Raw genomic sequence first — 13,161 nt, 5'->3', positions numbered from 1 at the left:
TGTTTATAATCACACTTTAGTTTCTTGAGATTGAGTGTACAAGGGAAATTTATGAACATTAAATGGTGGGAAACTGCTTGGAGAACAGATTTGGAATTTACACGCAAATTCTACTTAGGGGAGGGGGAAACCCCCTGTCTCCATCCCTCTGAGCTGCCATTGCCAAATACCGGTGAGTGGGCGGTGATCACAACTCGAGAGGCTGGGAAAATCCAAGGTCAAGACACTGACGGATTTGGGGTCTGGCAGGAGCCCACTTCCTGGTTCATAGACAGCTGTCTTCTTACTGCGTCCTCACATGGAGAAGTGAGCAAGAGAGCTCTCTGAGGTCTTTTTTATAAGGATACCAATCTCATCCACGGGGCTTTGTCTTCATGGCTTAATCACCTCCCAAGGGCCCTACCTCCTAATACCATCATATTGGAGACTAGGTTTCAACATATGAATTTGGGGGCCGGGTGGGGCGGGGTGGGGGCACAAACGGTCTGTAGCACTCCCTCATTATGGCTTATGTTTTTCTAGAAATCTAACATTAGTATCTGAGATGGGAGCTACACTCCATCTTCACAGAGACAGAAACTAAAAGGACAAAACTGGCTGGAATAAGAAACTGCTGAGGAGGCCAGCTGAAAACATTAAAAATAATAAAATTGTTTTATGAGCTTTGATATACCAGAATCAGAACATTAAAAACATTAAAAGCAACATAAACTTTAATGAACCATTCCCAGTTGTTCCCAGGTCTCCTTGGGCTGCAGATGTGTGAGCGCTTACATAATGGTCACGAGCCGGAGATCATTAATTCACGTTTCTGTATGTCAATCGTTGTTCTTGGCGGAAGAGATACGACAGGCCACCCTTCCCAAGTGGAGCGTACATTCTGCTGAAGGAGATAGCAAATAAGGCAGATAAGGAAAAAAAGTGGATGTATGATGGGGAGCTTGTCGTGGAGAACAGCAGGAGACAAGGAGGGTGTGCAGCAGCTGCACTGGGCTGTGGCCGAGAAGACACCATCAACAGACACATTCACGATGCAGTTTGTTTTCTAGCAGTGGAGTGGGTTTGTGTGGCTTTACTCACACATTCTTGTAACTCCCAGGGACCAGAGCAAACATTTTATGGCCACTCTTTGGCAGCAGCAACAGGGAGAGAGATTCTGCCAGACACAAGACCAAAGTTGTGATCTTGGTCAGAATAGGTGTTGAGTGAAACAATGAAAAAGATGCTAATACCCCCTTACTTGAAAGGGGCAGATTCGGGTTTGATGACACTTTCATATATAATGTTGAATTAAATCCTCTCCAAATTGTGGGTGAGAGGTGTTATGATTATCCTTACTTTCTAGAATCTGAGCATCTGTGAGGCAGTATTGGCTTTGGAACAATGCTCACAGCCCCGGTCTACCAAAGACCAGTCCAATGGGCTGTCTATTCCCTTACTAGAGAGAGAGGACTCAAACTGAGGGAAATTGCTCCCCACCTCTGTCTTCTTGAGGGACGCCGGTCTTGTCCACCTCTCTGGTACCCCTGTTTCAGACCTCTCCGGATGGGATAAGTTCCTGCCCAAATCCTTTGAAGTAATGTTTTAAGGAAGGAAATGTAAAATCTCTCAAGTGTTCTTATTTGTCATGCGGTATGTTGTGTTTTATGTTTCTAAAGACTGCTTGGGAATGACACAAAATTGCTCAAAAATTGGCAAGCTGCTGGGTAAATTGACCTTATTTACAATTTTGAGCCAAAATATCAGAAAAGCAAACCCATATTTTATGGGCCCTAAATTACGTGAAGGGCAGTTAGAGAGCTCAATATTTGTCATTATGATTAAATTTAAGTGTCTAAAGAATGTTAATATTCTTTCGTTGTTAAAGGGACAATAAAATTTGTAAAGCAGCATTTATTGAAAACAGACTTTCATTGGATTTTAAGAATTCATGGTTAAAGAGTTGAGAATCAAAGCCGTTTGCCTTATTAAAAATATTAAATTGCTTTTAAACAGCCCTACTGAGAGGTTTTTTCCTAGGCAATTTTCTGTGCAAAATTGAGTCTATATATCTTGCTAAACAAAAATAATAATTTTGGAAATAGGATTTTGCTCCTGTGTCTCACTGATTATATTTAAATGGGTTTCAAGTTAACCACCCCCTGGCAGCCTTTTTGTTCCCCTGCGTTTCCTGAACTTCATAGCTCAGTATCTGGGCCTCTGATGACCGGTCTGTTTCTGGGAACCAAGTTTGTAGAATCTAACATTTGAAGAGTTCAAGGATTCATGAGACTCGAGAGATTAGGTGGGGATTCAACGGTCCTTTCCTGGAGGTTCTCCTTCTGTGGCCTCCAGGATGGAGTGCCAGGAGCGGGGACCAACAGCTGGTTAGGCGGCTGTCAGATGCTTTTAAGGCCAGTCCAGTACCATCAGGGGCTTCTCAGATATGTCAGCAGATTCTGTGAGAAGTGAGGCTAGCATTCACTGTGTGTCCAGTTTGAATTGTCCCCAAGTCCTCTAAAAAAAAAAAATTATTTATTTTAGAAGGGAGAGAGAGCACGCATGTGCACATGCAGGAGCAGGGTAGGGGCAGAGGGAGAGAGAATCTCAAGCAGACTCCGCCCTGAGCACAGAGCTGGATACAGGGCTCCATCTCATGACCCTGAGATCATGACCTGAGCCAAAACCAAGAGTCAGATGATCTGAGCCACCCAGGCACACCCTCCCCAACCCGGGCACCCCCCTCCCCAACTGAGCCACCCAGGCACCACCTCCCCAACCACCCCACAAGTTCTCCTTCTTCCTAGTGTCTCCACCCAGGCAGAATGGAGGGATGACCTTAAGAAATTGTTTACCAGTTAGGATGTAGACGAGAAACGGATATGTCAAGGAACAGGGCAAACATAAGCTGAGTAAAGAGAACCAGATGCCAATGTTGCCGGTACCACAACCACCATAGTATTGTTCCTCACAACAGTCTTGGGCTGTGGTGAGGTGAGGGAGAATGGTCGCAAGCCTGGCTCTGGAGTCAGTTGTGTGCTTGTGTCCCAGACCTCCAGAAACTCTCTGGGTGACTCAGGACGGATTACCTCCCCTCTCAATCTCTGTTCCCTCAAATGCAAAGCAGAGATAGCTTCTCCTCACCCGTGGAGTTGCTGTAAGGATCAATCAAGGCAATTCCTATTTTCATGAGGGCTGTCTGGACATTTAGATACCACAAATGGCTCTTTGGGAGGCCAATCTTGTTGAAGAATCTACAATAAAAGATAACCAAATTTTGTGCGAATAGAGTCAATTCAGCTTAATTACTAAAATGACTAAGTGACTAAACACACTGCTTTTCCCTTTTTTTATAGTGAGAGTCACACACACATTTTATAGGTAAAAAACAGAGATTCAGAAAAACAACATAACTTGCTCAAAAGGCAAAGCTGGTCAAGGAAGCACAGGTCAGCCCAGGATTCTCTCCAGTGGGAAGCACACTCACCTGCCGTAGCTGGGGGCTGCGTACACACATGGACACACGTAGGACACACACATGCACACGTAGTCTGATACACACAGTCATGCATGTGTGCATGCAAACACACATGAACACAGCAACACACATACCCAGACATGTGTGTGCACACACGGACCCACACAGCACACGTACAGAGACCCACACGTCATCTTATATAGCATGTTATCTTTAGTCATTTGGACCATTGAGCCACAGCTTAAAATATGAGGGCTTTTTTCCTTGAATATTCATTCAGTCTCTGTAAGCCTCCTTCACAGGTCCCCACGGAGAATACCAGCGAGTTCCCTAAAGAACAAAGGAAGCCTTTGTTTGCCTCCTGCATCCATAGGCTTCTCCTGCTGAGTAATTTGTGTTATTCTTTAACGAAAGTCAACACACGGCCCTCTCTTTTCCCTCATAATTTTAGGGACCCAGCATTAAAGGTTTTTCTGAAATTCTTTTACTACTTCTGACATAGAGTTTGCCTATCTGACAGAGTATCTGTTGGCATTCTCATACTGAACACTTCAAAGTGGCAAAAAAAATAAAAAAATAAAAATAAAAGCCTTTTTGTGGTTTTGGTTCTGTCTCTGACCAACTGTAAAACCTTGACCAAGTATTTCACCTTCCTGAATTTTCATTTTAGCAACAGCAGAATGACAGGGTTGGACAAGGCGGGTTCTAAGATCCCACCTAGGATTGAAATTTGAGAGTTCTCAGTGGCCAGTATCGTTTTGCAGGATCCCTGAGGACAGCCTGATTTGGGCATGGACACGCCTACTCTTCCCACCTACCCAGCTTGCTTCCCTTACGTACTGAGCACCATAGGAGCCTACGCTCCACATCTATTTGCCTAAAAGGAAAGGGATGGGAGAATAGTTTTCAAAGTGTAGCCTCAAAAACAAAACAAAACAAAAACTAAGTGAGATGATGCTTCAAAAGTGCCTAATTTTCTTCTCCTTAATGGGAAATCAGGAATGCCTGAGAAATCCTTCACAGTCGAAGGCCAGACGTTCAACACTAGGCCAGACTGGCACAGGCGGCTGGCCTATCCACACTCACCCTCCTTCACGGGAGATCACAGCCAGAGACCGACCCCACACATGTTGAGGGTGTGCTCTCCCGAGTCTAGAAAACCCGTGTGGAGGCTAGTTCGGTCTGGGGGATGGATGCTTCTTGTCATCTCATCATCCACGCATGCTATGTGGAGAAATAAGTGCTATCAATTAAATTGAATTATTTAATAGCAAAAACTGTCAACTCGATGGTGCCCCAAACAATAATTCACTAGAAAATACTGTCATCCTGAAGACTGACCTGCTCCAGGAGCCAAAATAATAAGTAATAAAAATGGTGACTCTAATGAGGTTCACAGGATTGCCATGCAACCGGGTCTTAGCAGGCATCTTTCCGGCATCTTCTCTATTACTGAACATCATTACGGAGGAGACACTCTTGTCACTTAATGTGGTAAACCTGGGTCATTTGAAAATCCCATTTAAGCAGTGAGAAAAAGTGCTGCTGGGTCAGGTTTGGCACAGCCTCACCATAACTAGAAGACAGGGAAGGAGGGAGGAAGGAAGAAAGGAAGGAAGGGCAGGCAAGCAAAGTGGAAGGAGAAGGTGCTAGAAGTTAGTAGGAGTTTTCATTTTGCCGTTTTTTGTGTGACTGTGCAGATTTCTAACTATCCTTTATCTAAAAATCATAAGCTGACTTTTCCATTTCATGAACAAGGGTGCTATTTTCATGCTGGTTCAGTAAGTACAACAGCCTTAAAGAAAGTCTGTCAAAGACCTGTGTATGAAATTATGGCTCACGTTCTGCTCCAATAATGTTCTCATTTATTGACTGTCTTCTACATGGCTAGTGTTCTATTTATATTATTTTTTATCCCTCACAGCTATGCCCTGAGGTAAGTTTGTTTTTGTTTTTGTTTTTGTTTTTTGTTTTGTTTTTGTTTTGTTTTGTTTGGTTTGGTTTGGTTTCCTGACTTGATAACTCTGAGGCCCAGGGTGCTTACAAGTACATGTTTATTAGAGTCACACAAATAGCAAGTGACCAGCTAGAATGGGAAGCCCCATCATTGTGGGTCCACAGCTGGTAAGCTTTTAGCAAAACCCTGGCTGTACCTCCTATGATCATAATTCAGGTCCTAAGTGGCCAGATTTCAAAGGCGTTAATTCAGGAGAAAGGGACAACGTTGATGAGTCCTTCACTCTCAGTTATACATGGTGAAGTTAAGGGTTTGGAACTGAGTGTGAAAGCACTGAACAGAGGTGCAGAAGGACCAGAAGGAATGCAAATTGTGCAAAGTGGACAGGATCAGTCAACTGCAAGGTTAATCCTATCATGAGGAACCCAGAAGTGCTTCCAGATTCTTTTCGTGATCTTGGAACTGTATTTGTATCTACTGCTAGAAGTCATGTCAGGTCTTCAGAAACAAAAAGAATCCATGCCCATCCTTTTTTGTTGTTGTTGAGCTCCTGCTGTTTCCTGGTGGTATGATTAGTTATTTGAGTAGGTCTTTCATGGTCTGGATCACTAACATGTTTGAACTAATAGGAATAGCAAGTATTTTAAACCCTAACAGGAGATGTGAACCACACTGCTGTCATCCAACTTGGTTTTTGTTCCTTTTGCTAGTATACAGCTAAAATATTCACATTCATTGTGCTACAGAGCACACGTAACATGGGTGACAAAGCATTTCATGTAAAAATTATATGCTGGAATCTTCGGCTTCTTTGAAGACTTGAGTTCAAGGGGTCGAAGACCTACCAACTAGTTGGTTAGCTCTAGATAAGTCCGCTCGCTTCCCGTGTGAAATTGGGGGATTGGAACAGGTGACCTTTATCTCTGGAACATAGAAATACTAAAGAGTCCTCTGAAGAACCCTTCATTTTCAGCAATAAATGTCAACTTGCTTTCCCTAGTCCTGCTCCTTGAAATTTAGGGCTCTGACTTTAATCAAGTGGAATTTCTGCCCTACAGTACCTGTTAGGTAAATTGGGTAATTACGCCAACTCAGCTAAAGCTCATTTAAGACATCTAATGCTTAAGACACACCGTCTGATGGTCACATTAACTAAATTCAGTAGCTGTTTTTCCTTGCTTTGAAGTAGTTATTAAGAAAGTAAAGCTGCTTTAACTTTTTATCAGAGCCCTTTTCAAAACTGCCTTCACTGGATGATAATTTAGTTACAGTTTTAATTTTTATCTTTAAAATATAATATTTTTTAAAATATTTTATTTATTTGACAGACAGAGATCGCAAGTAGGCAGAGCAGCAGGCAGAGAGAAGGGGGGAAGCAGGATCCTTGCTAGGCAGAGAGCCTGATTCTGGGCTTGATCCCAGGACCCTGAGATCATGACCTGAGCCAAAGGCAGAGGCTTAACCCATTGAGCCACCCAAGTGCCCCTAAAATATAATATTTGAAAAGTATCATTTTATCTTTCCTTAGAGCTAGAGTAATTATTCATGATGTCACTATCTATAAAAAAGACATGATAAATTCCTACTGTAGTTAAAAGTTTTTCCAGCAAATTATTTTTATAAATTCTGCAGTTAGAAAATCATAAGTATATATGATGGCTTTGGCCATCAGAAAGTTTACTCGATTCTTTTTCCTCAAGTGGTCAGAATTCACTCAATTCAGATGCCTGAAAGTGTCCTTTATTTCTGCTTTCTTCAGACATTTGTGTCCTGCTGTATTTTAAAGTACGTTATGCTCTAGTAGTAGGTACCTATCTGTTCAAGCCCTCTAAGAAGTATAAGAATCTAAATTAAAATCCTTTTTTGTTTTAAATAACAGCAAATCTGTGCTGTTAACTGTGATTCCCCAGCACTTAGGGCAGTGTTAGCAATGACAAGTATTTGTGGGGAAAGAATGAATGAATTTATGTGAAAGTCAATGTTTTTCAATCCACACGTAACTGGATTAAAAGCCTGTTTTCACTACATCATGCAGCTATGTCTGATCTAGAAGAAAATCTGTATAAATGCATACTCTCACACAGACATACGCCGTGTTTCCAAAAAGTTCCAGACATGTGTAATTCATGTGTATAACAAATTCGTATATAATACATACATATACACTAGACATATAGATACTCAGATGCATGTATTCGTATCCATAAAATATTATTTTTGTATGTGAAAACTGGATCTGCTAATATCTATTGAACAGTGGCCTTGCCTATCTGTTTTCTTAGTGAAATCTTCCTGGTATTTAGCTGATAATCATGTTGCTAATGGAGAAGGAGGAGAAGCAGAAGGCATGAGGAGGAAAGGATTAGAGTAAGTTACAGAGAGAACACCACTGGGGGCTGTGTTGGTAGGGAGGCAAGGCAACACCAGAGTATAAACTATCAGTGTGAAAACGTCAGTCGTAGCAGGATACCATATTGATCGGGGAGCTTCAGCTCTGTTTCCAAAGGAGGCAGCCCGCGACATGGGGAGGTGGGAGTACGAGAGGCCGGAGGAACCCAACAATCCTCTTCTGGCCCTTGGATAGGCTTTAGCTGATATTTCTGAAAAGATTATTGGCTTGTTGAGCTGTTTTCCTCTTAAATTGCTTATTACAAAATCTTGAGGAAAACACAGTGCTGAAGGGCTCCAGGATGATTCAGCCGCTCTTCTTTGTAAGCCTGGAGTCACGTCTGGGATGCGGCTTTTGTGAGGAGAGGCAGCTGCTCAGCTCTGCAAACAATGAGCCCCACCGGATGCAGTAGCCCTTCTGCTGGCATTGCTGCTGCTCCCTGAACACAGTGTCTGTGGCTGCTTACAAATCAGTGCTGGAGGCATGGGGAGGGGGTGATTTCTGTCCCCGGGGATCCCTTTGTATGCTGTTTTCAGTGGCGGAAACATTTTAGCCTAAACCAAAGAGGTGGAAGGAGGAGAAAACACAGCCACCCCCCACTGCACACACCACCCCGAAGGCAGAGGGGAGCCTCCTTCAGAGTGATTTGCAGCATTAATTCTTGCTGTTCACAGTCTGCTCTCTTGATAAAGACCTTGTCATTCTGATTCCTGCAACCAAGAGGCACTTATCTGAACCAACAGGCGTTGACAAGACCCTCCTGACCCCCGATCCCATTCGTCTCCCCTGCCTTGCGGTTGCCTAAACACGTCTGACTAGGGGTTGTGTCTTATGTCCTGTTAGAGCATCTTAGACCAGAATCCAGCGCAGAGCAAAGCAAGAGTTCAGTGATCAGCTATTCCAGCTTCCCCTTATTTTGATAAAGAAACTGAGAACCAGAGAGGGAAAGTGTCTGTTCCAAGGCCACACAGGACCTGTTTTAGAATCCTGGGTTCTTGCCAGACTTTAAGGCATCGCTCTCATTTTTCTTTTCCAGTTAGCATTTGTAGAACCAACACCTTAGCACGTATTCCATCCATGCCTGTCCCCTGATCTCACCTAAGGACCTCTGAGCAAAGACCAAAACTTTCCTGAGCCAATGACTTAGCAGCACTGATGAGTGAATGGTCTCACCCTTGGTGGACAGGTTCCTGATCACACAAGCCTCACGGCCACCCTGTGCAGTAGGCATTCATGAACCCATTTACAACATGGGGAAACAGAAACTGGGATTCAGACCCCAACCTACATGTTCTGATTCCAAGCTCAATCCTCCTTCCATCTTGTCACAGGTGTGCCTCCCGGAGTTTAATGCCTGTAAACCATAGGCTTATTCTTATTCTTCACATTATGCTCTTGCCTCAGGGCCTTTGCACAAGCTGCCCATCCCTACCCAGCCCCAACTCAAGGCAGGCTTTCCCTCTGTGTGGATGTTCTCACCATTAAGGTCTCAGCTCACAAGTCACCTCTTCAGAAGAGTTTTTCAACCTCCCATGCACGAGCACGCTACTTAACTTCACTGTCTTCATAGCCCATAGCAGCATCTGAAATCATCGTGCTTGTTCATTTGTTCATTTGTTTTACTGGATTGCTGTCTCTCTCTCCTGAACAGAATGGAAGTCCTATGGAGTGTTATCTGTCTGCAATTCCAATACCTAGAACTGTGCCCGACACATAAATTATTACTAAATATTCACTGAGAAAAATAAACGGTACAAATAAAGCCATTCTTCCAACCACTCCACTCCCTTTAAAGATTTATGGCAGATACCGGTCCAGGTGAGGGGTTCAGCCTAGGCTTGCGGTACAAAACAGTGGCTTCAAATATTGTTAGACTTCCGACCTATAAACTTAATAACATTGTTGCATGCTTTAACCAGCTAAGAAAAACAGGCCGTAAATGTACAGATGATGAGAGTGAAAGAGACAGTTTTATGATGATTTATATGGAAGAAAACCATCCCAACAGCTCCATTTGAGGTTATTGTTTATGAGAGATTCAAAAGCTACTGGCAGACGGACTTGATGGTCAACCGTCTGCAGTAGCCAGCCTGCCCCCTAAGAAAAGCGTACATGAGCCATGAGGGAACGGAGATGCTCTGTCTGAACAAGCTAATCCTCTGTCCAAAACAGACTGTACTACATATCAGCACATAACCTCTCTTAAAAAGCTCATTTATCTTTTCATCAGCACTAAGGAGTTAGTAATGGCTCCCCTCAGTTTCCAGGAGACAAAGCACATGAAGCGTCTGTGAAGTGCCCAAGAACATGGAAATCGCTGAGGTCCCTTGGTTGTCAGCAGCTGGCCTCTTTACTAGGGGCGGAAATCACAACAGAGAGAAGGGAACCCAGGCGGGCAGATGAGGGGTGCTGTGTCCCTGCAATCGCTCCGGATTGTGTAAACCAAAGCCACGATTAGAATCTTAAAGACTCAACTAACATTGCCACTTGGCCTCACAAACGTCACAGTCAGAACAAAGTATTGTCAAGAAATCCTGAGGCCAGGAAGGCAGGCAAGGAGCAGGGGTACTCGGGGTGGGGAGCATCTGCTGAAAAGCTGGATTCCTTCTGTAGGCTCTGCAGAGAGATAGACGTTAGCCACCAGGATGAAAAGGATCCCACTTCTCAACGGGGCCAATATAAACCACCCATAGAGGATTTTGCCAAAGATGAAAGGAAAATCAGACTCCTGGGAAAGCAGAAACTAGAGCCATCCATTCATTCCCTGAAAGAGCATTCAGTGTTTTACACATGATCTATGCAGGGGCGCCTGGGTGGCTCAGTCGGTTAGGCATCCGACTCTTGATTTCGGCTTAGGTCATGATCTCAGGGTCATGATCTCAGAGTTGTGGGATTGAGCCCCACATGGGGCTCCACAATCAGGGGGCTATCTTCTGGAGATCCTCTCTCTCCCTCTCCTGCTGCCCCTCCCTTATGCATGCTCTCTCTTGCTAAAATAAACACACCTTTTATAAAAATGATACATGCAGAGGATTATTTTAAGAAGGATCATTATTGGGGGCACCTGGGTGGCACAGTCACTTGAGCATCTGACTCAGCTCATGATCTCAGGTTTGAGAGATTGAGCCCCGAATTTGGCTCCACGCTCAGCATGGGGTCTGCTTGATATTCTCTCTCTTCCTTTGCCCCTCCACCCCCCACCCTTGCACACATGTTTTCTGTCTCTCTCTCTTTCTCAAAAAAAAAAAAAAAAAAGGTGGGCGGGGTAGTTATTTTCTAATTAAACTTTTCATAAAACAATGCCAAATGAGCTTAGATTTTTATCAGAACAGATTTCTGCTGGACAAACCACAGAGAATTTTTTCCTCTGGCAACAGTGGGTCAAGTAATTTCAGCGAAGTGGTGGGAAGAGTTTTAGCTCTTGTAAGCACACCACTTAAACTCTTCAAGACTTGGTTTCACTTTTTTTTTTTTTAATTTATTTATTTGTCAGAGAGAGAGAGAGAGAGAGAGAGAGCGCGCGAGAGTGAGCACAAGCAGATAGAGTGGCAGGCAGAGGCAGAGGGAGAAGCAGGCTCCCTGCTGAGCAAGGAGCCCGATGTGGGACTCGATCCCAGGATGCTGGGATCATGACCTGAGCCGAAGGCAGCGGCTCAACCCACCGAGCCACCCAGGCGTCCCAAGACTTGGTTTCACTTTTAAAATGGAGAAAGTAATACCTACTTGAGCAGGTTGTTAGGAGGATGGAGATTAGGTGGGATGTATATATTTACCCACGTGCATGAGGGTAGGCACTCAGGAAGGGAACCTGACCTCTTAGCTTAATCACAGCAGCATCTTATGGGAATCTGGACGGGTCCCTATGCTGCTCTGCATGTGGGGCAGGTTTTGGTACACATCTAACCTTATGTAAATTTCAACGTTTTCCTAGAACATAACATTGAGCTGTTTGTTGAAAATTACAGGGTTATTGTTGCCCAAACAGTTCCTCCAAAGCTCCACTGCCTACACTCTAGGAGGCTAATTCAGACACAGCTGCTGATATTTACAAAGTGTTATCAGAGCCCTCGGGCCGATCTTAGAACCTGGTGTGCTCACAAACCACCCACTGTAACTAAACCATCAAAACCAGCAGGAGGCATCTAGACTTGCGGAGTGTCAGTTCTTGTCGAAAGTTTATTTCTTAGGTGCTCACGTCTGTAGGGAGCCTGCTTCCCTATTGCAGGAGCCTGGAATTCTTGTTAATCCTACAACCAATAATGAGTAAGAGTACACTGAATTTCAAGGTATTTAACCTGATGTGGAGATATTTTACAAAAACAAAGCTTGGGGCAAAACCACATGAAATCCTAGTTACGTGAACCTAGGATCATTTAGGAACACTCCGTTCACATAGAGGAACTCTTTAAGCAGAGAAAGAGGCAAGCTACACTGTTGGTTTTCAGCTTTAAACTGATTCATTTTGCTAGAATCAAACTACATAGAACTGGAACTCCTTCATGGGTTTTTTTTCAATTTTGACACTGGCCACATTTGCTGAGAAATATTTCTGACACATTAGATATTTCTTGGGTCAACCATCCTAACAAGGTCCGTAATGGCCTGAGCTGGTGGGGATTCTGTTCATTCATCCAGGCGTTCATCTGTTTCAGACAAGGTGGGATGTTATTCACAGAGAGTGAATTGCCTTCTTGTGTCCCTTCCAGCACTGTTGTGTATCACAGGCCCCTAGTCCCCCAAGTATGGACTGAAACCAGCACTGATCCTATAGAGCAGAATAGCCCATACCTGTCACTGGCTTGGAACTGGGGGATGGGGATGATTAACAAGGTCTATGTAGGTGTCCTTTCATACCAGAGCAGGCCAGCAGTCCAAGTTACAAATCTACAGCAATCTTGAACTCACATTTCATGCACAGTGGTGTTGCTATCCAATGCATTTATTTATCTAGGGACATAGAACTAGAGACCAGTCAAGTATCCAGGAGTAAACTACATACACTTAGATGCGGGCATACAGGCACACTGTATTCTAGACTCTGAGTGTCCACACCAATTCACATCCCCACTAGCTGGTGAAGAAGGACCTCTCAGCATACCCCCAGGCTTGCTCGCAGGCCTCCACCTGCAGGGACTAGAGCAGTAAGACTAGAGACCAACAGTGAGCCTCACACCCTCCCCAAGGACAACTAGCTTCTCAGGGACTTCTCCACATTCCAAATACATTTCAAAGAAAGCTTTAAGAAGGAAAGTTCTTAGAAAGAGCTGGCATGATATCAATTACTGGTATTCTAATACTGGTTTTACTGTACTGAAAAGACAGTAAGGAGTCACTTATCTTAAAGAGAATAAGCACAAA

The 13,161-nt window shown here is 43.9% G+C and overlaps 1 protein-coding gene across 4 annotated transcripts in view; it reads left to right on the top strand.

The window, feature by feature from the left end:
* LOC111158430 (solute carrier family 8 member A1) overlaps window positions 1–13,161 on the top strand; it is a 330,022-nt gene that overhangs the window by 282,440 nt on the left and 34,421 nt on the right. The gene's annotated exons all lie outside the window — the stretch shown is intronic.

Source organism: Enhydra lutris, unplaced genomic scaffold (assembly GCF_002288905.1).
Source record: "Enhydra lutris kenyoni isolate GAN:26980312 unplaced genomic scaffold, ASM228890v2 scaffoldscaffold59, whole genome shotgun sequence".
NCBI classification, from domain to species: Eukaryota; Metazoa; Chordata; class Mammalia; order Carnivora; family Mustelidae; genus Enhydra; species Enhydra lutris.
The sequence above is the reverse complement of the archived record's forward strand: the minus strand, read 5'-3'. Positions and strand labels throughout refer to the sequence as shown.